This window comes from Pleurodeles waltl, chromosome 4_2 (assembly GCF_031143425.1).
Source record: "Pleurodeles waltl isolate 20211129_DDA chromosome 4_2, aPleWal1.hap1.20221129, whole genome shotgun sequence".
Taxonomy (NCBI): domain Eukaryota; kingdom Metazoa; phylum Chordata; class Amphibia; order Caudata; family Salamandridae; genus Pleurodeles; species Pleurodeles waltl.
In genome coordinates this window covers 516,061,178-516,082,726 of record NC_090443.1, presented here as the reverse complement: position 1 = coordinate 516,082,726, position 21,549 = coordinate 516,061,178, and the positions used below count along the sequence as shown (strand labels likewise).

The 21,549-nt window shown below is 50.1% G+C and overlaps 1 protein-coding gene across 7 annotated transcripts in view; it reads left to right on the top strand.

Annotated features, from left to right (window-relative positions):
- Nucleotides 1-21,549, top strand: part of SWT1 (SWT1 RNA endoribonuclease homolog) — a 793,385-nt gene that overhangs the window by 108,812 nt on the left and 663,024 nt on the right. The window lies entirely within an intron of this gene.

The window sequence follows — 21,549 nt, the reverse complement described above, 5'->3', positions numbered from 1 at the left end:
CTGTGGGACAGCATCCTAGAAATTGGGAGGACATCAGGAAGAGGTGGAACGATCTACGGGGGAAGGTGCGTTCTGTGGTATCCAGGCACAACATCGCGGTACAGCGGACTGGCGGCGGACCCCCACCTCCTCCCCCACAACTAACAACATGGGAGGAGCAAGTCTTGACCATCATGCATCCAGAGGGCCTCGGAGGAGTTGGTGGACGAATGGACACTGGTAAGTTAAATTCCAAATATTATATCCCCCACCCTACCTGCATGCCATCACACACCCCCACCCTCATCCCCTCCCCTATCACTCCAACTCCTCACTAATGTACTGATAACACAAACCACACATCCCAACACCAAGCCCCGCATGCAAAAACAAAGCATGGTCAGCCCTCACCAAAGCATGCTCACTGCACATACCTATAACAACCCCCTAACCATCATCACACAAACCCACACACAGGAATGCTTGTACTGGGGTACACAAACACCAACCCATTGCACACCATTACTCACACACATGCACTAATCATGCTCTTATATCCTTGCAGGACCACTACGGAACGTCACCACACCGGAGGGTCCAGACAACTCCACTCCACCCACAGAAGAGGCCCACAGTGACGATAGCAGCTCTGCCCTACTGGATCCTGATGACCAGCCCAGACCATCGTGGGCCTTGGGACAGTCGGTTCCCCTTGCACAGGCACAGCCCAACACTGACCTTCCACCCTCTGGTAACACCAGCACAGCACCCACCCAGCCGGCCCATACCTCCGTACCCAGGACACGTCAATCAGCGGTGTGTCCACCACTACAGGGAACCCAGGATAACCCACCACCCCAACAACAACAGGGACCTGGGGGCAGTAGGCACACGGTCCAGGGGACGGAGGCACAGGAACACAGGGGAACTGGGAGGGCTGCTGTGCGACAGGGGGCAGACAGGCCAAGGGAACCCACTCTCCACGAGGCCCTATCCTCCATCATGGGAGCATACCACCACTCCCAGGAGACGATGGCGACGGTACTGGCCAAGTTTCAGGAGACCCAGCGCCTGCAGGACAAACTGTATTTGGGCTTCAGGGAGGAGCTCAGAACCATCAGCTCCGCCCTGGGCACCATCGTAGGGGTGCTGAAGGACATACAAAAGACCATGAAGGACACCGTGGCACTCCAAGGGGCCCCTGACACTAGCATGGACGATGAACTGCCCACCACCTCCGCCTGCGCTAGTGGACAGGACGCCCCGCCACAGGACCACCACACCAGCACCCCACCCCCTGCAGATGGAGAACCACCCCGCAAACGGTCCCTGGGATCCAGGAACAGGACAGAGCAAGATGGCAAGACCCCCGCCAGGAAATGAGACCACCCTGATTATCCTCCCACTGTCTCACTTTGTTACCCTGTCCCGATTGGTACTGCCCCATCTCCACTTCCTATGCCCATATGGGCAGTGCACCTGTGTGACTAATGGACTGGACTCTGCCATGGACATTCCTCCACCGTCCCCCATCACCATATCACTACCCCCCTCCATTTTTGAGCACTGAAATAAACACCCTTGAACCACAAAACAATCTGGAGTCAATCTGTGATTTGGTAAATATGTATAATCAATGACAGTGTCAACATGCTTTCCAATAGTAAAGCCAACATACCTATGTCACACATAACAAGTCCTTGAAGGATGCAAGCAGATGACACACGTTGCTAACCACACCTGTGAAATCGTAATGGAAAGGTACAACTCAGTGACCAAATACTGCTATGAACTGACAGACAGGATAGAGGTAGAAGTGTGAAAGTGAATGTAATGGTAAAAAGAAAACTGTTCTCACCTGTGTGTCACTGGAAATATTGCCGTATGACTGACTCCCTGTTGTCTGTCTTCTTCCTCAGCGTCCTCCTCATCACTGTCCACAGGCTCCACAGCTGCCACAACACCGCCATCTGGACCATCCTCCTGCAGAAAAGGCACCTGGCATCGCAAAGCAAGATTGTGAAGCATCGAGCAGGCGATGATGATCTGGCACACCTTCCTTGGTGAGTAGAATAGGGAACCACCTGTCATATGCAGGCACCTGAACCTCGCCTTCAGGAGGCCGAAGGTACATTCGATCACCCTCCTAGTCCGCTAATGGGCCTCATTGTAGCGTTCCTCTGCCCTGGTCCTGGGATTCCTCACTGGGGTCAATAGCCATGACAGGTTGGGGTAACCAGAGTCCCCCAACAGCCACACCCGGTGCCTCTGGAGTTGACCCATCATAAATGGGATGCTGCTATTGCGCAGGATGTAGGCGTCATGCACTGAGCCAGGGAACATAGTATTTACCTGGGAGATGTACTCGTCTGCCAAACATACCATCTGTACATTCATAGAATGATAACTCTTCCGGTTCCTGTACACCTGTTCACTCCTGTGGGGGGGGGCAGAGCTACATGGGTCCCATCAATGGCACCTATGATGTTGGGGATATGTCCAAGGACATAAAAGTCACCTTTCACTGTTGGCAAATCCTCCACCTAAAGGAAAACGATGTAGCTCCTTAAGTGTTTCAGCAGGACAGAAAACACTCTGGACAACACGTTGGAAAACATAGGCTGGGACATCCCTGATGCCATGGCCACTGTTGTCTGAAAAGATCCACTTGCAAGAAATGGAGCACTGACAGCACCTGCACTTGAGGGGGGATTCCTGTGGGATGGCGGATTGGTGACATCAGGTCTGGCTCCAACTGGGTACATAGTTCCTGGATAGTGGCACGGTCAAACCTGTAGGTGATGAGTAAATGTCGCTCCTCCATTGTCAACAGGTCCACCAGCGGTCGGTACACCGGAGGATTCCGCCATCTTCTCAAATGTTCAAGCTGACGGTGCCTAGGAAGGACAACAGCGACCACAGAGTCAACAAAATCCCAGGTATGTACCCACAGATACACAGTACACGACACCAAAGACAAAAATCTTCCTGTATGTGTGTCGAGTGTAGGCCCAGGTATGTGTGACGCAGTTGCAAATTTAGCCATGTGGGCCCCTGAAATGGCGGCTGCCTGACCTCTAAACTGGGACAGTGGGATGTGAGCTAACTGCGCTGGCGTTGTACACCGTTGCAGTAGGCAGTCGAAGACTGTGGCGCAAAGCTGCATTGGTTGACATTGGACCCTATGGGTCCCAGGAGCCAATGATGAAGTGCGCCGGCGGTGATGAGAGGCACCGCCGCGGACATCACCGCCGCGGACATGACCGCCATTTTCTATCTGTTCAATCACTTGATACCTGATCTTCGACAGAAGAGGACCTACACTGCAAGTGCTGCTGTGACCTCGGTATGGAAGAGACAATGGCTGCTGCGTCTGGGGAAAGGGCCCCTGCCTTCACTGCTCAGGAGTTGGAGAAGCTCGTGGACGGGGTCCTCCCCCAGTAAATGCTACTCTACTGTCCTCCAGACCAACAGGTAAGTACACAGGGAGCACATTGTATGGGCTATGCCTGGGTGGAGAAGGCTGGTTGTAAGAGGGAAGGGGGCAGAGTGCATTGAACATGAAGGACTGTGAATGCATGTGCCACATGGCAAGGGCAGGGATGGGGGCCACTCACTTCTACGGTGCTCTTGCTAATGACTTCTCTTCTTCCCCTGTGCATGTCATGTAGGTCAGCGCCCACTGGAAGAAGGACATTTGGCGTGCCATCGCCAAGGACGTCCGGACCCTGGGGGTCCACCAGAGACGGGGCACCCACTGCCGTAAAAGATGGGAGGACATTCGCCGCTGGAGCAAGAAGACGGTGGAGGCTCAGCTGGGGATGGCCTCCCAACGTGGGAGGGGTGCCCGTCGCCCCATGACCCCCCTGATGTTCCAGAACCTGGCGGTGGCCTACCCTGAGTTGGATGGGCGCTTGAGGGCATCACAGCAGACACAAGGGGGTGAGTACAACATCATTCTGGGGACTTTGCGCGCAGTTGAGGGTTCTAGGTGTGGGAGGAGGGCTGTGGGTTTCCCTAGGCCAGGGCGACCTCCATAGGCTAGGCCCCTCCGTAATGCAGGCCAAGTACAGGTATACATGCCCCTGTGGCATCCATGTGTGCAGATGTCCACCATAGCGATGTAGGCCATATCCCATGAATTGCATCTGTAGAGGCCAGGAGCACGGCGTAGTGCAGGGGGCTGCTGTGTCTGTATTGTCCACCAACTGTAGCGGTATGCCATGCACTCAACCTGTCTTTCTCCTGTCGTCCCCTCCCCCCCTTTTCTGCTCTCCCTGTTCTTTTGTGCATCAGCATCATCAGGTGGAGGTACAGTGGCACCGGAGCACGAGGAAGCTGCATCCCACATGGCCATGGAGGGCCACACCACGCACTCAGAATGCACCAGTGGGACGTAGGGCGAAGGGAGCTTCACGTCGGGCACCGGCTCACCAACCAGCGACACGGACTCGTCCGCCGATGGGAGCTCCCTTGTGGTGGCGGCACCATCTGTGCCCCACACTTCTACAGGTACAGCCGCCACCTCCCCTACCAGCACCGCCCTCCCAGCAGCCCCTCAGCGTTCGCCCCGTGCCCACTCACCCAGGAGGGGTGGGCATCACCTTCGCCCCAGGCACCTCAGCCCCTGCCCCTGTCACCCCTGCTGCCCTCAGTGAGAAGGCCATTGACCTCCTCAGGTCACTCACTGTTGGGCAGTCTACCATTGTGAATGCCATCCAGGGTGTAGAAAGGGAGTTGCAACACGGTAATGCATTCCTGGAGGGCATTCATTCTGGTCAGGCTGCCCTTCATCGAACCCTGCAATTTTGGCCTCAGCACTGATGGCAGCCAATGTCCTTGTGTCTAGCCTCCCCCCTCCACTTCCTCCACCCAGACCCAAGCCCCTGTACCCCATCCTATCCCAAGCACACCAACAGACAAGCATGCACACATCTCAACACACAAAAGTAGCTCAGACAAACATAGGCACCACACATCCCACAGGCACTCACACAAGCATCACCCACATACAGACACAGCAACATCCACTGCCTCCACTGTGTCTCCCTCTTCATCGTCTCCCTCCTCCCTCCCACTGTCGTCTACACTCTCACCTGCATGCACTACTTCTACAGGCACTAGGACTCGCACCAGGACACCCAGCACCACACCCCGCTCACCTGCACTCACCACCCCCACTCCCATTTATACGTCCCCTGTGTCCTCTCCCAGTGTGGCTGTGACGCTCCCTCCCAAAGTACACAAACGCGGGCACCCACACACCCAACATCCATCCACCTCATGACAGCCTCCAGTACATGCACCTGCACCCAAAACACCTAAAGTGACACCTCCTACAACCACCTCCTCTTCCTCCACTCCCAGACCCTCCCAGACCCCCTCCAGCTACCCATCCCAGTGTTCGTCATAAACTCTCCCTCAGCAACGTTGACCTCTTTGCCCCCATCCCCACCCCTCCAATTCATAAGTCCCGTAGTAGCACCTCAGCCAAAAAGACTTCAGTACCAGTGGTGCGTGTTACAGATGTGTGCACTGGCCACCAGGGCAGGCAGTGTGACACGGAGCCAAAGCACTGCCAGTCCACCCCCTGTAAAGCATCTCAAGTTGGAAAGTGGCCGACGGGACAGGGTGAAGACTCTGGGCGGCAAAACTGCTCACCATCTTCATATTTAGTTACAATCCCTTTAGGGATTTTCAACATGTCAGGAGAATCTCTGACCCTAGTTATGTTGCTGCCACCATTGATGGGTCCTAGGCCCATCTCTTGTCTTTCCCTTTCTATGGCTAGGATCTGTCTTTCCAAAGCCAATCTTTAGGCCATCCTGGCTAGCTGGATGTCCTCTTCACTGGAGTTATCCTCCGTGATTTCAGAGAGGTTGGTCCCTCCTGTGAGGGAACCAGCATCTCTGACTATTATGTTTGGAGACAGGGCTTGAGAGGCCCTGTTCTCCCTAGTTAGGACTGGTAGGGGGGAATTTTCCTCCAAGTCACTATCTTCATCCTCTGTGTTGCCATCCTCAGAGGGGTTGGCCTTTTCAAACTCTGCCAAAAGCTCCTGGAGCTGTAGTTTGGAAGGTCTGGGGCCCATTGTTATTTTCTTTATTTTACAGAGTGACCTTAGCTCCCTCATCTTAAGATGGAGGTAAGGGGTGGTGTCGAGTTCCACCACATTCATCTCTGTACTAGACATTATGCTTCTAAAAGTTGGAATACTTTTTAAGAATCTAATACTAGTTCTAGGTTCTAATTCAAACTTTCACAAAACTTTTAAACTCTAAAAGGAAATGCTAAACAGGGACTAACACAAGGCCCTAGCAGGACTTTTAAGAATTTAGAAAAATAGTTCAAATTGCAAAAATCAATTTCTAATTACAATTTTTGGAATTTGTTGTGTGATCAGGTATTGGCTGAGTAGTACAGCAAATGCTAAGTCTTGTACCCCACCGCTGATCCACCAATGTAGGAAGTTGGCTCTGTATGTGCTATTTCAAAGTAAGGAATAGCATGCACAGAGTCCAAGGATTCCCCTTAGAGGTAAGATAGTGGCAAAAAGAGATAATACTAATGCTCTATTTTGTGGTAGTGTGGTTGAGCAGTAGGCTTATCCAAGGAGTAGTGTTAAGCATTTGTTGTACATACACACAGGCAATAAATGAGGAACACACACTCAGAGACAAATCCAGCCAATAGGTTTTGTTATAGAAAAATATATTTTCTTAGTTTATTTTAAGAACCACAGGTTCAAATTCTACATGTAATATCTCGTTTGAAAGGTATTGCAGGTAAGTACTTTAGGAACTTTGAATAATTACAGTAGCATATATACTTTTCATGTAAAACACAAATAGCTGTTTTAAAAGTGGACACAGTGCAATTTTCACAGTTCCTGGGGGAGGTAAAGTATTGTTAGTTTTAGCAGGTAAGTAAATTACCTACAGGATTCAGTTTTGGGTCCAAGGTAGCCCACCGTTGGGGGTTCAGAGCAACCCCAAAGTTACCACACCAGCAGCTCGGGGCCGGTCAGGTGCAGAGGTCAAAGAGGTGCCCAAAACACATAGGCTTCAATGGAGAGAAGCAGGTGCCCCGGTTCCAGTCTGCCAGCAGGTAAGTACCCGCGTCTTCGGAGGGCAGACCAGGGGGGTTTTGTAGGGCACCGGGGGGGACACAAGTCCACACAGAAAGTACACCCTCAGCAGCGTGGGGGCGGCCGGGTGCAGTGTGTAAACTGGCGTCGGGTTTCCAAAGGGAGTCAATGGGAGACCAAGGGGTCTCTTCAGCAGTGCAGGCAGGCAAGGGGGGGGCTCCTCGGGGTAGCCACCACCTGGGCAAGGTAGAGGGACTCCTGCACAGAAGTTCCGTTCCTTCAGGTGCTGGGGGCTGCGGGTGCAGGGTCTTTTCCAGCCGTCGGGACTTTAGGTTCAGGCAGTCGCGGTCAGGGGGAGCCTCGGGATTCCCTCTGCAGGCGTCGCTGTGGGGGCTCAGGGGGGACAACTTTGGTTACTCACGGTCTCGGAGTCGCCGGAGGGTCCTCCCTGAGGTGTTGGTTCTCCACCAGTCGAGTCGGGGTCGCCGGGTGCAGTGTTGCAAGTCTCACGCTTCTTGCGGGGATTTGCAGGGGTCTTTAAATCTGCTCCTCTGAAACAAAGTTGCAGTTCTTTTGGAGCAGTGCCGCTGTCCTTGGGAGTTTCTTGTCTTTCTTGAAGCAGGGCAGTCCTCAGAGGATTCAGAGATCGCTGGTCCCTTGGAAAGCGTCGCTGGAGCAGGTTTCTTTGGAAGGCAGGAGACAGGCCGGTAAGTCTGGGGCCAAAGCAGTTGGTGTCTTCTGTTCTTCCTCTGCAGGGGTTTTTCAGCAAAGCAGTCCTCTTCTTCTTGTAGTTTCAGGAATCTAAATTCTTAGGTTCAGGGGAGCCCTTAAATACTAAATTTAAGGGCGTGTTTAGGTCTGGGGGGTTAGTAGCCAATGGCTACTAGCCTTGAGGGTGGGTACACCCTCTTTGTGCCTCCTCCCAAGGGGAGGGGGTCACATTCCTATCCCTATTGGGGGAATCCTCCATCTGCAAGATGGAGGATTTCTAAAAGTCAGAGTCACCTCAGCTCAGGACACCTTAGGGGCTGTCCTGACTGGCCAGTGACTCCTCCTTGTTTTTCTCATTATCTCTCCTGGACTTGCCACCAAAAGTGGGGGCTGGGTCCAGGGGGCGGACATCTCCACTAGCTGGAGTGCCCTGGGGCATTGTAACACGAAGCTTGAGCCTTTGAAGCTCACTGCTAGGTGTTACAGTTCCTGCAGGGGGGAGGTGTGAAGCACCTCCACCCAGAGCAGGCTTTGTTTCTGTCCTCAGAGAGCACAAAGGCTCTCACCGCATGGGGTCAGAAACTCGTCTCTCAGCAGCAGGCTGGCACAGACCAGTCAGTCCTGCACTGAACAATTGGGTAAAATACAGGGGGCATCTCTAAGATGCACTCTGTGTGCATTTTTTAATAAATCCAACACTGGCATCAGTGTGGGTTTATTATTCTGAGAAGTTTGATACTAAACTTCCCAGTATTCAGTGTAGCCATTATGGAGCTGTGGAGTTCGTTTTTGACAGACTCCCAGACCAAATATTCTTATGGCTACCCTGCACTTACAATGTCTAAGGTTTTGCTTAGACACTGTAGGGGCATAGTGCTCATGCACATATGCCCTCACCTGTGGTATAGTGCACCCTGCCTTAGGGCTGTAAGGCCTTCTAGAGGGGTGACTGACCTATGCCACAGGCAGTGTGAGGTTGGCATGGCACCCTGAGGGGAGTGCCATGTCGACTTAGTCATTTTCTCCCCACCAGCACACACAAGCTGGCAAGCAGTGTGTCTGTGCTGAGTGAGGGGTCCATAGGGTGGCATAAGTCATGCTGCAGCCCTTAGAGACCTTCCCTGGCATCAGGGCCCTTGGTACCAGGGGTACCAGTTACAAGGGACTTACCTGGGTGCCAGGGTTGTGCCAATTGTGGAGACAATGGTACATTTTAGGTGAAAGAACACTGGTGCTGGGGCCTGGTTAGCAGGGTCCCAGCACACTTCTCAGTCAAGTCAGCATCAGTATCAGGCAAAAAGTGGGGGGTAACTGCAACAGGGAGCCATTTCTTCACACAAGCCCCCCCCAGCCCACAGGCCAGGAGACTCAGCCAAAGCTGGGAGAGTCTTCCTAGTCTGTCAGGCGAGGAAGAGTAGAGGAAATAGGCTGGTTTGTTGCAGGGCCTACTCTGCCTTACATCCTCCTGTTCAGGTCATTCCCTCTGGGGAACTGACCCACTTCCACAGTGATAGGACCTAGTCTGAATTGCCTCTTGTCTGTATCTTTAATGTCTCCACCCATTCTCTCTATTTTGGGGTTAGAGGTATTCACCTCTGCTAATCTTATCTTAGCCAGGGTCACCCCTAGCTTACCCAAAGAGGTTACCCAGAGCTGGAGTAACCCCACCATGACCAACAGGGTCAGGGGGCCTAACTTGCTATTTGGCATGGGGTCTGACCACCATGCCAAGGATAGTGCAGCCATAAAGGCTAACACCCAGCAGAGGCCACTGACAGCTGTCAGTGCCCAGAACCACACCTTTAGCTCTTCACCTACAAGGGAAGGGGCTAAGTTACAGGCTTCTTTGGGTTCAGGGTGCCTGTCTGCTGTATTAGAGTGGGGGGTTACCACATCCTGTAGTAAACACCCTTCTTCCACTCTTTCTTCTGTTAGCTGAGGAGCCACCCACTCAGGCTTAACAGTTGCCTGACTAGCCAGGACTTCTTGTGGGTCAAGTTGGACTGTACCAGTGACACTTTTGGAGTTCTCCCCTATTGGAGCAGAATCTCCTTGGCTTGCTGGAACCTTGGCTAAAGGTTGTCCACCTTTCCTACTCTGTTTTCTCTTCTTATTCTTCTGGGGCCTACTTGCAGTTACTGCAGGGGTAGCACCTTCAGAATCCTTGGGAGAGGACTGGCACTGGACCAGTTCCTCTCTTGGGCTCTGACTAACCTCTGGGTAGTCATTTCCAAGGAGACAATCAAGGGGGAGGTCTGTACTGACTACCACCCTTCTCCAGCTAAAAGTCCCACCCACTTCTATGGGCACAAAAGCCACAGGCCTATCAGTGACCCTGTCTGGGCTAACTCTTACTCTGGCCATCTCACCTGGGATGTACTGGTTTGAGAACACCAGCCTGTCATGCACAATAGTGTGACTGGCACAAGTGTCTCTCAGGGCAGTGGCTGGGATTCCATTCACCAGTAGGTGGTGGAAGTGTCTACTTCCCTCTGGAATCTCCAACTCACCTGTTGGGCCCTTTTTCCAGTTGAAGGCTATGAAGACCTCCTCATCTGAGGAGTCATCCCCAATGGCTACACTGGTCACCCCTGGGATTTTGCTAGGGGGTTTGTTTTTGGGACAAGAAGTGTCCTTGGTGTGGTGCCCTGTCTGTCTACAGTTATGGCACCATGCCTTAGTGACATCCCAGTTCTTACCCTGGTACCCACCTTTGTTTTGGGTTGTGTCCCGGGGCCCACCCACCTGGTCTGGTTTTTGGGGGCCTACAGAGGACTCTTTTTCTTTGTTTCTAGTGTCACCCACTTTCTCCTGAGGAGGTTTTGTAACCCCTTTCTTTTGGTCACCCCCAGTGGAAGTTTTGGTTACCCTAGTCTTGACCCAATGGTCCGCCTTCTTTCCCAATTCTTGGGGAGAAATTGGTCCTAGGTCTACCAGATACTGATGCAACTTTTCATTGAAGCAGTTACTTAAAATGTGTTCTTTCATAAACAAATTATAAAGCCCAACATAGTCATGCACTTCATTTCCAGTTACCCAACCATCCAGTGTTTTCACTGAGTAGTCTACAAAATCAACCCAGGTCTGGCTCGAGGATTTTTGAGCCCCCCTGAATCTAATTCTATACTCCTCAGTGGAGAATCCAAAGCCCTCAATCAGGGTACCCTTCATGAGGTCATAAGATTCTGCATCTTTTCCAGAGAGTGTGAGGAGTCTATCCCTACACTTTCCAGTGAACATTTCCCAAAGGAGAGCACCCCAGTGAGATCTGGTCACTTTTCTGGTTACACAAGCCCTCTCAAAAGCTGTGAACCATTTGGTGATGTCATCACCATCTTCATATTTAGTTACAATCCCTTAAGGGATTTTCAACATGTCAGGAGAATCTCTGACCCTAGTTATGTTGCTGCCACCATTGATGGGTCCTAGGCCCATCTCTTGTCTTTCCCTTTCTATGGCTAGGATCTGTCTTTCCAAAGCCAATCTTTTGGCCATCCTTGCTAGCTGGATGTCCTCTTCACTGGAGTTATCCTCAGTGATTTCAGAGAGGTTGGTCCCTCCTGTGAGGGAACCAGCATCTCTGACTATTATGTTTGGAGACAGGGCTTGAGAGGCCCTATTCTCCCTAGTTAGGACTGGTAGGGGGGAATTTTCCTCCAAGTCACTATCTTCATCCTCTGTGTTGCCATCCTCAGAGGGGTTGGCCTTTTCAAACTCTGCCAAAAGCTCCTGGAGCTGTAGTTTGGAAGGTCTGGGGCCCATTGTTATTTTCTTTATTTTACAGAGTGACCTTAGCTCCCTCATCTTAAGATGGAGGTAAGGGGTGGTGTCGAGTTCCACCACATTCATCTCTGTACTAGACATTATGCTTCTAAAAGTTGGAATACTTTTTAAGAATCTAAAACTAGTTCTAGGTTCTAATTCAAACTTTCACAAAACTTTTAAACTCTAAAAGGAAATGCTAAACAGGGACTAACACAAGGCCCTAGCAGGACTTTTAAGAATTTAGAAAAATAGTTCAAATTGCAAAAATCAATTTCTAATGACAATTTTTGGAATTTGTTGTGTGATCAGGTATTGGCTGAGTAGTACAGCAAATGCGAAGTCTTGTACCCCACCGCTGATCCACCAATGTAGGAAGTTGGCTCTGTATGTGCTATTTCAAAGTAAGGAATAGCATGCACAGAGTCCAAGGGTTCCCCTTAGAGGTAAGATAGTGGCAAAAAGAGATAATACTAATGCTCTATTCTGTGGTAGTGTGGTCGAGCAGTAGGCTTATCCAAGGAGTAGTGTTAAGCATTTGTTGTACATACACACAGGCAATAAATGAGGAACACACACTCAGAGACAAATCCAGCCAATAGGTTTTGTTATAGAAAAATATATTTTCTTAGTTTATTTTAAGAACCACAGGTTCAAATTCTACTTGTAATATCTTGTTTGAAAGGTATTGCAGGTAAGTACTTTAGGAACTTTGAATAATTACAGTAGCATATATACTTTGCATGTAAAACACAAATAGCTGTTTTAAAAGTGGACACAGTGCAATTTTCACAGTTCCTGGGGGAGGTAAAGTATTGTTAGTTTTAGCAGGTAAGTAAATTACCTACAGGGTTCAGTTTTGGGTCCAAGGTAGCCCACCGTTGGGGGTTCAGAGCAACCCCAAAGTTACCACACCAGCAGCTCAGGGCCGGTCAGGTGCAGAGGTCAAAGAGGTGCCCAAAACACATAGGCTTCAATGGAGAGAAGGGGGTGCCCCGGTTCCAGTCTGCCAGCAGGTAAGTACCTGCGTCTTCGGAGGGCAGACCAGGGGGGTTTTGTAGGGCACCGGGGGGGACACAAGTCCACACAGAAAGTACACCCTCAGCAGCGCAGGGGCGGCCGGGTGCAGTGTGTAAACTGGCGTTGGGTTTCCAATGGGAGTCAATGGGGAGACCAAGGGGTCTCTTCAGCGGCGCAGGCAGGCAAGGGGGGGGCTCCTCGGGGTAGCCACCACCTGGGCAAGGGAGAGGGCCTCCTGGGGGTCACTCCTGCACAGAAGTTCCGTTCCTTCAGGTGCTGGGGGCTGCGGGTGCAGGGTCTTTTCCAGCCGTCGGGACTTTAGGTTCAGGCAGTTGCGGTCAGGGGGAGCCTCGGGATTCCCTCTGCAGGCGTCGCTGTGGGGGCTCAGGGGGGACAACTTTGGTTACTCACGGTCTCTGAGTCGCCGGAGGGTCCTCCCTGAGGTGTTGGTTCTCCACCAGTCGAGTCAGGGTCGCCGGGTGCAGTGTTGCAAGTCTCACGCTTCTTGCGGGGATTTGCAGGGGTCTTTAAATCTGCTCCTCTGAAACAAAGTTGCAGTTCTTTTGGAGCAGTGCCGCTGTCCTCGGGAGTTTCTTGTCTTTCTTGAAGCAGGGCAGTCCTCAGAGGATTCAGAGGTCGCTGGTCCCTTGGAAAGCGTCGCTGGAGCAGGTTTCTTTGGAAGGCAGGAGACAGGCCGGTAAGTCTGGGGCCAAAGCAGTTGGTGTCTTCTGTTCTTCCTCTGCAGGGGTTTTTCAGCTCAGCAGTCCTCTTCTTCTTGTAGTTTCAGGAATCTAAATTCTTAGGTTCAGGGGAGCCCTTAAATACTAAATTTAAGGGCGTGTTTAGGTCTGCGGGGTTAGTAGCCAATGGCTACTAGCCCTGAGGGTGGGTACACCCTCTTTGTGCCTCCTCCCAAGGGGAGGGGGTCACATTCCTATCCCTATTGGGGGAATCCTCCATCTGCAAGATGGAGGATTTCTAAAAGTCAGAGTCACCTCAGCTCAGGACACCTTAGGGGCTGTCCTGACTGGCCAGTGACTCCTCCTTGTTTTTCTCATTATCTCTCCTGGACTTGCCGCCAAAAGTGGGGGCTGGGTCCAGGGGGCGGGCATCTCCACTAGCTGGAGTGCCCTGGGGCATTGTAACACGAAGCTTGAGCCTTTGAAGCTCACTGCTAGGTGTTACAGTTCCTGCAGGGGGGAGGTGTGAAGCACCTCCACCCAGAGCAGGCTTTGTTTCTGTCCTCAGAGAGCACAAAGGCTCTCACCGCATGGGGTCAGAAACTCGTCTCTCAGCAGCAGGCTGGCACATACCAGTCAGTCCTGCACTGAACAATTGGGTAAAATACAGGGGGCATCTCTAAGATGCACTCTGTGTGCATGTTTTAATAAATCCAACACTGGCATCAGTGTGGGTTTATTATTCTGAGAAGTTTGATACTAAACTTCCCAGTATTCAGTGTAGCCATTATGGAGCTGTGGAGTTCGTTTTTGACAGACTCCCAGACCATATATTCTTATGGCTACCCTGCACTTACAATGTCTAAGGTTTTGCTTAGACACTGTAGTGGCATAGTGCTCATGCACATATGCCCTCACCTGTGGTATAGTGCACCCTGCCTTAGGACTGTAAGGCCTGCTAGAGGGGTGACTGACCTATGCCACAGGCAGTGTGAGGTTGGCATGGCACCCTGAGGGGAGTGCCATGTCGACTTAGTCATTTTCTCCCCATCAGCACACACAAGCTGGCAAGCAGTGTGTCTGTGCTGAGTGAGGGGTCCCTAGGGTGGCATAAGTCATGCTGCAGCCCTTAGAGACCTTCCCTGGCGTCAGGGCCCTTGGTACCAGGGGTACCAGTTACAAGGGACTTACCTGGGTGCCAGGGTTGTGCCAATTGTGGAGACAATGGTACATTTTAGGTGAAAGAACACTGGTGCTGGGGTCTGGTTAGCAGGGTCCCAGCACACTTCTCAGTCAAGTCAGCATCAGTATCAGGCAAAAAGTGGGGGGTAACTGCAACAGGGAGCCATTTCTTCACACCAAACCACCCACTGTAGAGACTTGAGAGACTGTGGCTTTGCACTCCTCAGGATTGTTCAGTGGGCAACCCACCCACTGTAGAGACTTGAGAGACTGTGGCTTTGCACTCCCCAGGATACATCAATGGGCATGGAGCCCCGTCGTGGATCTGGCGTGGTGCTGTAATCCGGCTGTGGTACCCCCCCCCCCCCCTTCCCTTCCCCCTGAGGTGCCTGTTGTATTTCGATCTGATGCCCCAGCAGTGTTCTCTCCGTTTGTGGACAGGTATCTATTGTGGGCCTCGCCCATGCATTTTTGGACCAGTGGTGCACGAACATTGATATGTGCATACCTGCACTGCTTCTCGTAATGTATATACTTTTGAATGTGTATATATATATATCTGTATATATTTGGTAACTGTATTTTGATACATTACAATTTTTCGACTGATTTGCTTTGGTGTTTGCATTCTTCCGGGGGGGGTTGTGGGTTGTTACTGTGATGTTTTGACATGCATAGCTGTGTGTGTTATAATGTGTGGGGGTGGGGGTGTTTTGTGTGTGTCCCCCTGACTTCTGCCTCCCCCCTCCCCTATGTCGTAGGTGCAGTACTCACTGTTGTCTTCGCCGCCGCCGTTGCTGGTGTTCATAAATGAGCAGGAAGACAAGGGCAGGTAGGATTTGTAATTCCGGCTCCATGGTGTCCTCCTTCCTCGTGGGATGTGTAGAAGGTGAGCGTTTTCCCTTTGCAAAAGCTGTTTCCGCCGTGTTTTTATCCACGGTGAATCTGCCCCGGAAAAGGTGGCGGATTGGTGGGTTGTGATACTGTGGGCGGTACATTGTCTTCCGCCTGTCTGTTGGCGGTGACCGCCGCGCTGCTTGTCTGTACCGCCGTGGCGGGCGGTGTGTTAAAGTGGCTATCTATGTTGGCGGTTTCCGCCACGGTCATAATTCCTTTTTTTTTTCCGCCGGCCTGTTTGCGGTATTACCGCACCTTTAACACCGTCCGCCAGGGTTGTAATGACCCCCTGTGTCTTTAAGAGCAGCTTGTCCTCCAGTATCCCTTCATGCCTAGAGAGAGGCAGTTGCCTCAGTTCATTTTTCCGACTCCTGCTGACTGGACACTGGAGCATTGAGCTAGACTTTTTTAAAGTTTTTTTTCTTCAAAAGTTGATTGAAAATCTCAGTGATAACTGTTTTACTCAACGTCTTTTGACATTCTTGAGTTATGTTTTATTTCTGCCAGAAATAAAGGCATGTTTCCTAGAAAAAAAAAGCCTTCTCTGTTTGACAAATGCCTACGATGTGGCAGAAAAAAGGCCAAAAGAGACCTCATGAGGTCTGTATCATCTGCCTGCCGTCTTCACACCTTCTTGCCTCCGGTAACATCTGCAAGTCATTTTCCAGGTGTACCCTGAGTGACAGGGAGAAGATTCGCCTTAAAGGGAGAGCAGAGAGACAATGCCAGCAAGAAGCCAGTGGGACCTCTGAGTGAGGGGAAGGTCAGTCTTCCCACACAGCTCCTCCCACAGCCTCCAGTGGATGTGGAAGGCCTGAGAGGTGTTTTTCTGGAAGAAAACGCTTTCGGTCCCGGTTAACGTTGAGGAAAGGTACAATGCCGACATGTTTGCCGTCGAAGACTGGCTCGATGTCGCACAAATGGCGCTCAACGTCAAGGCACTGCATGACATGGAGGACTCCAGATACTTGCCACACAACTTCAAGGAGTATATCGACATCGTTGGAATCAATGTTGCAGCGAAGGAAGAGCCGCCGTTGCAGTTCAGCATCGAGGTCCTGCGCGACGTTGACACCTAGACATCAGAAAGATCAACGTCTAAGAGTCCCTCGATGCCAAGGAGGCTGAAATCTGCAAAATGGAGAAGGAGATATTCTTCAACAGAATCGCACCATTCCAGAGATGTCTCTCCTTCGTTGGTGCCCATCCTTTGTCGCCTTCTCCTCACACCTGTCCTCCACTGGCTGCTATGCCTCCTCTTCAACCTTCACCTCAAAGTTTGACTCCGCTGCTCCGGTTCTCCCGGCACCCGTACCACCTTTGGTGCCTCAAGTGCCTAGCACCTCCCTAGCTCCCAGAACATGCTCAAGATCACGCTATCATTCCTGTCATGGCCATCAGTTATCTGGCCGTTCAAGGTCAAGACACTCCTACCACAGATCGCGACAAAGATCAAGATAGCGTTTCTACTGTCATAGAGATTCTTCGTCCTCCACCAGAGACTATTCACCCACACTAACAGATTTGCCTCAACCTCGTTCCTCACCGGTTGACGATATCAACACCTTTCATGAAGTTCTAGTACGAGGTGCTACGAAACTGAACATTCTGATGGCTGTCCCAACTCCATCCACTTCTGTCATATTTGAGACTGTCCAGCAGCGCATAGCCACCATACCTTTTCAGACACTACTGCCGGGTCTTCTTGAACCCGACATGGAATTCTTCCTTATGCCGGTTACAACTAAGTCTGCTCCTTCCAGACTACTCAAAAAGTATCGCCCTCCGGAACAAGACGCTTTGCTTCTGCGCTCCGATCCTCCACCTGATTCGGTGGTAATACTGGCTGCCCGCAAATCGCACGTCACATGTCTGTCTACTACATCTCCTCCTGATAAAGAGAGTAAGAAGATGGATTCAGCAAGCCACAAAGTCTGTAGCTTGGATGCAACTTCCATGAAGGAGGCAAGCACAACGGCCCTTTTGGGCAGATACGATAGTGCCCTGTGGGTCTTCATCTCCATTTTGCGGTCCACCTCCTGAGAGATCAGAAGGAGGATTTTTTAGAGATCGTCCAAAAAGGTGCCATGGTTTCTAACCAGATCATTATTGCAGTGGCAGATTCGTCCTATCTCTCAGCACATACATACTGCCATGAGGTAACCCTAAGGAGACATTCCTGGCTGCGTCTAACATCACTGAAACTGGTCGCTCAGCGAACTTGCCATTTTCAGGCTCCACTCTGTTCGACTCTCACACCGACGATGAAATGGCAAGATGAAGGCAGAGGTAGACACTTTGAAGGCATTGAAAAAACCATAGAGCAACAAAGACCCTTCTGACTTTCTAACGTCACTATTCTTCTCAGAGGGTTCAAACCCCTTAGTGGCTGCTTAGAAGAACTCTGCAGCAATTCCAAAGTTCTTACCAGCCTCAGCGGAAACAACAAAGAGCATGGGCATCTCATCTGCCCAATCAGGGTTCTCAACAACCTACAGCCTCAAAACCTTGAAAACTATCTTCGCCTTCGTCCATTTCCCACTCTGGTGGGGGGAAATGTCACCGATTGCCTGGCAGAGTGGCAACGAATTACAACAGACGCTTGAGTCTTGAACATTGTATAAAATGAGTATTGTCTCAGGTTTTCCACCCCACCACAAAGTATTCTGCTGAAGTCGATCACTTCTCATCTCAGCCTTCTTAAGGTGGAGGTTTCCATCCTGCTGGAAAAGAAAGCTGTAGAACATGTTCCCCTCAACCAGCGGGAAAAAGGCATTTACTCAAGGTACTTCCTCGTTCCAAAAAAGGACAAGAAAGAGTTCAGACCCATTCTAGACCTGAAGATTGCCAACAAATGGATCCAAAAGGAAAAGTTCAGGATGCTGGCCTTACACCAAATATATCCCCGGATTCATCGGGGGGACCGGCTTTGCTCAACAGACCTACACAATGCCTACTTTCATATCCCCATCGTAAAGAAACATCAGAAGTTCCTGAGATTTGTTGTGGGAACACTTTCAATACACTGTCCTACCATTTGGTCTCAAATCAGCACCCAGAACTTTCTCCAAGTGCATGGCTGTGATGCCAGCACATCATCAAAGGCACTGAATCTTCATCTACCCATATCAGGATGACTGGCTGATCAAGGCATCCACCTTTGCATAAGCTCAAATACACTTCAAATGGACATGCAATCTCCTTTATCGGCTAGGGATTCATGTCAACATTCTCGAGTCCATGACAGCTCCTGTCCAGTCGTTGCACTACCTAGGAGCTACCATAGACACACTACAGGCAAAAGTGTGTCCTTCAGAGGAACAACACTTACCCATTCTCCAGAAGTGTTATGCACTCAAAACTATGCATTGCTCAACAGTGCGCACAGTCTCCTTACGTCTAGGCTCCATAGGCTTCTGCATCTTTCTGACACCCAACACTCTCCTCCATATGCAACATCTTCAGGAGTGCCTGGAGGACCAATGGAATCAACTGTCTAGAAACTGGGAAGACAGAATCATTCTATCCACCCAGCAATCAGATCCCTCAGTTGGTGGTGTTCTCCAACCAGTCTCCTACAAGGGATGCCTTTTCTTCCGCAGCCTCCATCGCAGATCATAGTGACAGATGCCTCTCTCCTCAGATGGGGAGCTCATATGGGTCACCTACAAACACTAGGCCTCTGGTCACCTAAGGAGACGTCATACCACACCAGTCTCCTGGAGCTCCGAGCGGTGCACCTTGCTCTCAAGGCGTTTCTCCCATCCTTCAACACCGACACCCTGCTTGTCCAGACAGACAATACAACCACCATGTATTCCCTGAACAAGCAAAGGGGAACCAGATCCAGAGTCTTGTCTCAAGAGGCCCAGATGAAATGGAACTGGCTCCTTGCCAGGAAGTTGAAGATAGTAACAACTCCCCTTCCAGGCGTTCAGAATGTACAAGCAGATGCCCTCAGCAGAGTTCTCGAAGAGACCCACGAATGGGTGCTGAACGAAGACGTTGTTCAATATATCTTCCACCTGTGAATCACATATTCTTTTGACCTTTTCTCCGCAGTGGAAAACAGAAAATGGCGTGACTTGACTGCCAGGTTTCACCATCCAGGATTGTTGGGGAATGCTCTGTGGATAGAGTGGTCCAACAAATATCTGTATGCCTTTCCACCAATTCCCCTGATCCGAGCAGTCCTACTCAAAGTATCAGCGACTCCATCCAGAATGATCCTCGTTGAACCAGAGTGGATGAGGCAGTGATGTTTCCCGGACCTCCTTCACCAGTCGCTCTGACCACATCTCAGGCTACCATGCAGGCCAGACCTCTTGACGAAATACGGAGGGCAGATCAGACACCCCAATCTCTCCTCCTTGAGCTTGGCAGCATGTCTCCTAAGTTAGTACAGTATGGGCACTTAAATCTTCCACAGGATTGTATGGCGATCCTAAAAGAGGCAAAACACCCATCCACCCGAGCGACATATTCCTTCAAATGGAAGAGATTCTGCATCTGGTGTTCTACTTAAAAATGACAGACCCTACATCTTGCAAGGAGGATGTAATTCTTCCATATTTGTTACACCTGGCTAAATCTGGTCTGCAACTCTCTTCTATTAGAGTCCATCTGGTAGCTCTGACTGCATACAGAAAAGGTCCTTCGCAAACCTCTTTCTTTAGGATACCAGTCATCCAAAATGTCCTAGAAGGTTTAAAGAAGATGTTTTCTCCAGTTAGGCGCCCTTCACCACCATGGGAGCTTAATTGTGGTCCTTTTGCGCCTCATGCTAAATCCATTTGAGCCCATACACAAGGCATCTCTCCAACACCTAACTTGGAAAACTGCTTTCCTTGTGGCAATTACATCAACACATAGGGTTAGCAAGATTCAGGCTCTCTGTGCTCACAAGCCTTAAACAGTATTCCACTCCTCTAAGGTAGTGATGCAAACACATCCTAAATTCCTGCCTAAGTTTATCTCTGACTTTCATGTCAACCAGTCGATTACCTTGCCAACCTTCTTTCAAAACCCATCTACTCCAGCGGAGAAGGCTCTCAACTCTCTAGAAGTAAAGAGGGTTTTAAAATTCTACTTAGATAAAACCAGATCTATTCGAAAATCTCCACAATTGTTTATTAATTATGGTCCGGTTCACACCGGTCTGGCCACCTCCAAACAATCAATCTCTAGATGGATTGTCTCCTGTATTTCATTTTGCTACCAACTAGCTAACAAAACCCTAGCCGGCAAACCAAGAGCGCACTCTACCAGAGGAAAGTCTGCCACAACTTACTTGATGAGGAATGTTTCCTTAGCAGATATCTGCAGGACTGCGACCTGGAGGTCTGTCCACATGTTCATTAAACATTACTGTCTTGACTCTGATGCCAGTATAGATGCTCAAGTAGGACATGCTTCTCTCAGGAACCTCTTTGCTTGATAGCGTATTTCCTTATTGTTCTGTTTACTCCCACGCTGTTTATGGGATGGGCTTGCTATTCTATTCAGTGCTAATGACTATACATGGAAATCCCCTAGTAGAGAAGGAATAGTTTCTTACCTGTAACACCAGTTGTCTCGTAGGGGTATTTCCATGATAATCATTAGCAACCCTCCCACCTCCCTGGTGGACTAGACAAAATAATATCTCTGGTATATCATTATTCTCAACTAGGGCTGCCTACAAAACAAAGTGAGGTAACTGCCTCTCTCTAGGCATGATGGAATACTAGGACTAGCTGTTCTTAAAGGCACAGTCTCCTTTTTCTTCATTGATAATGGCAGCCTATGAGCTACACTGCCCTGCACTACTTCATCATTATTTTGAATTACAAAAAGGTTTGTGAAGGATTTTTTTTCTACACAATTTTCAACTCATTCATGCTTTTGAATACATGTGCCTTAGCTATTTGTCCTTTTTAAAGCGAACAAAAGATGAAGAATTTCGGACACCGTAGCCTTTCATTTAGGCTGCATATTGACATTCTTCTTTTTTTGCAATTTTTTGTTATTGAGAAGTAAACATGGGAAGGTAAAATCACACAAGGCAATGGCATTTCAAGAAGAACATCTCTAACTTTACATACACAATAATAAAAATAATAATGTACGCCCAATGTGGTAATAACTAAAATCGCCAGATCCAGAAGTATTGGAGTCAACACAGTACAAGTACCCTCTACGGGGGTATGTCCGTAGTTGTTCAAAAGTTGTATACCTGGATCTGTGAATTTA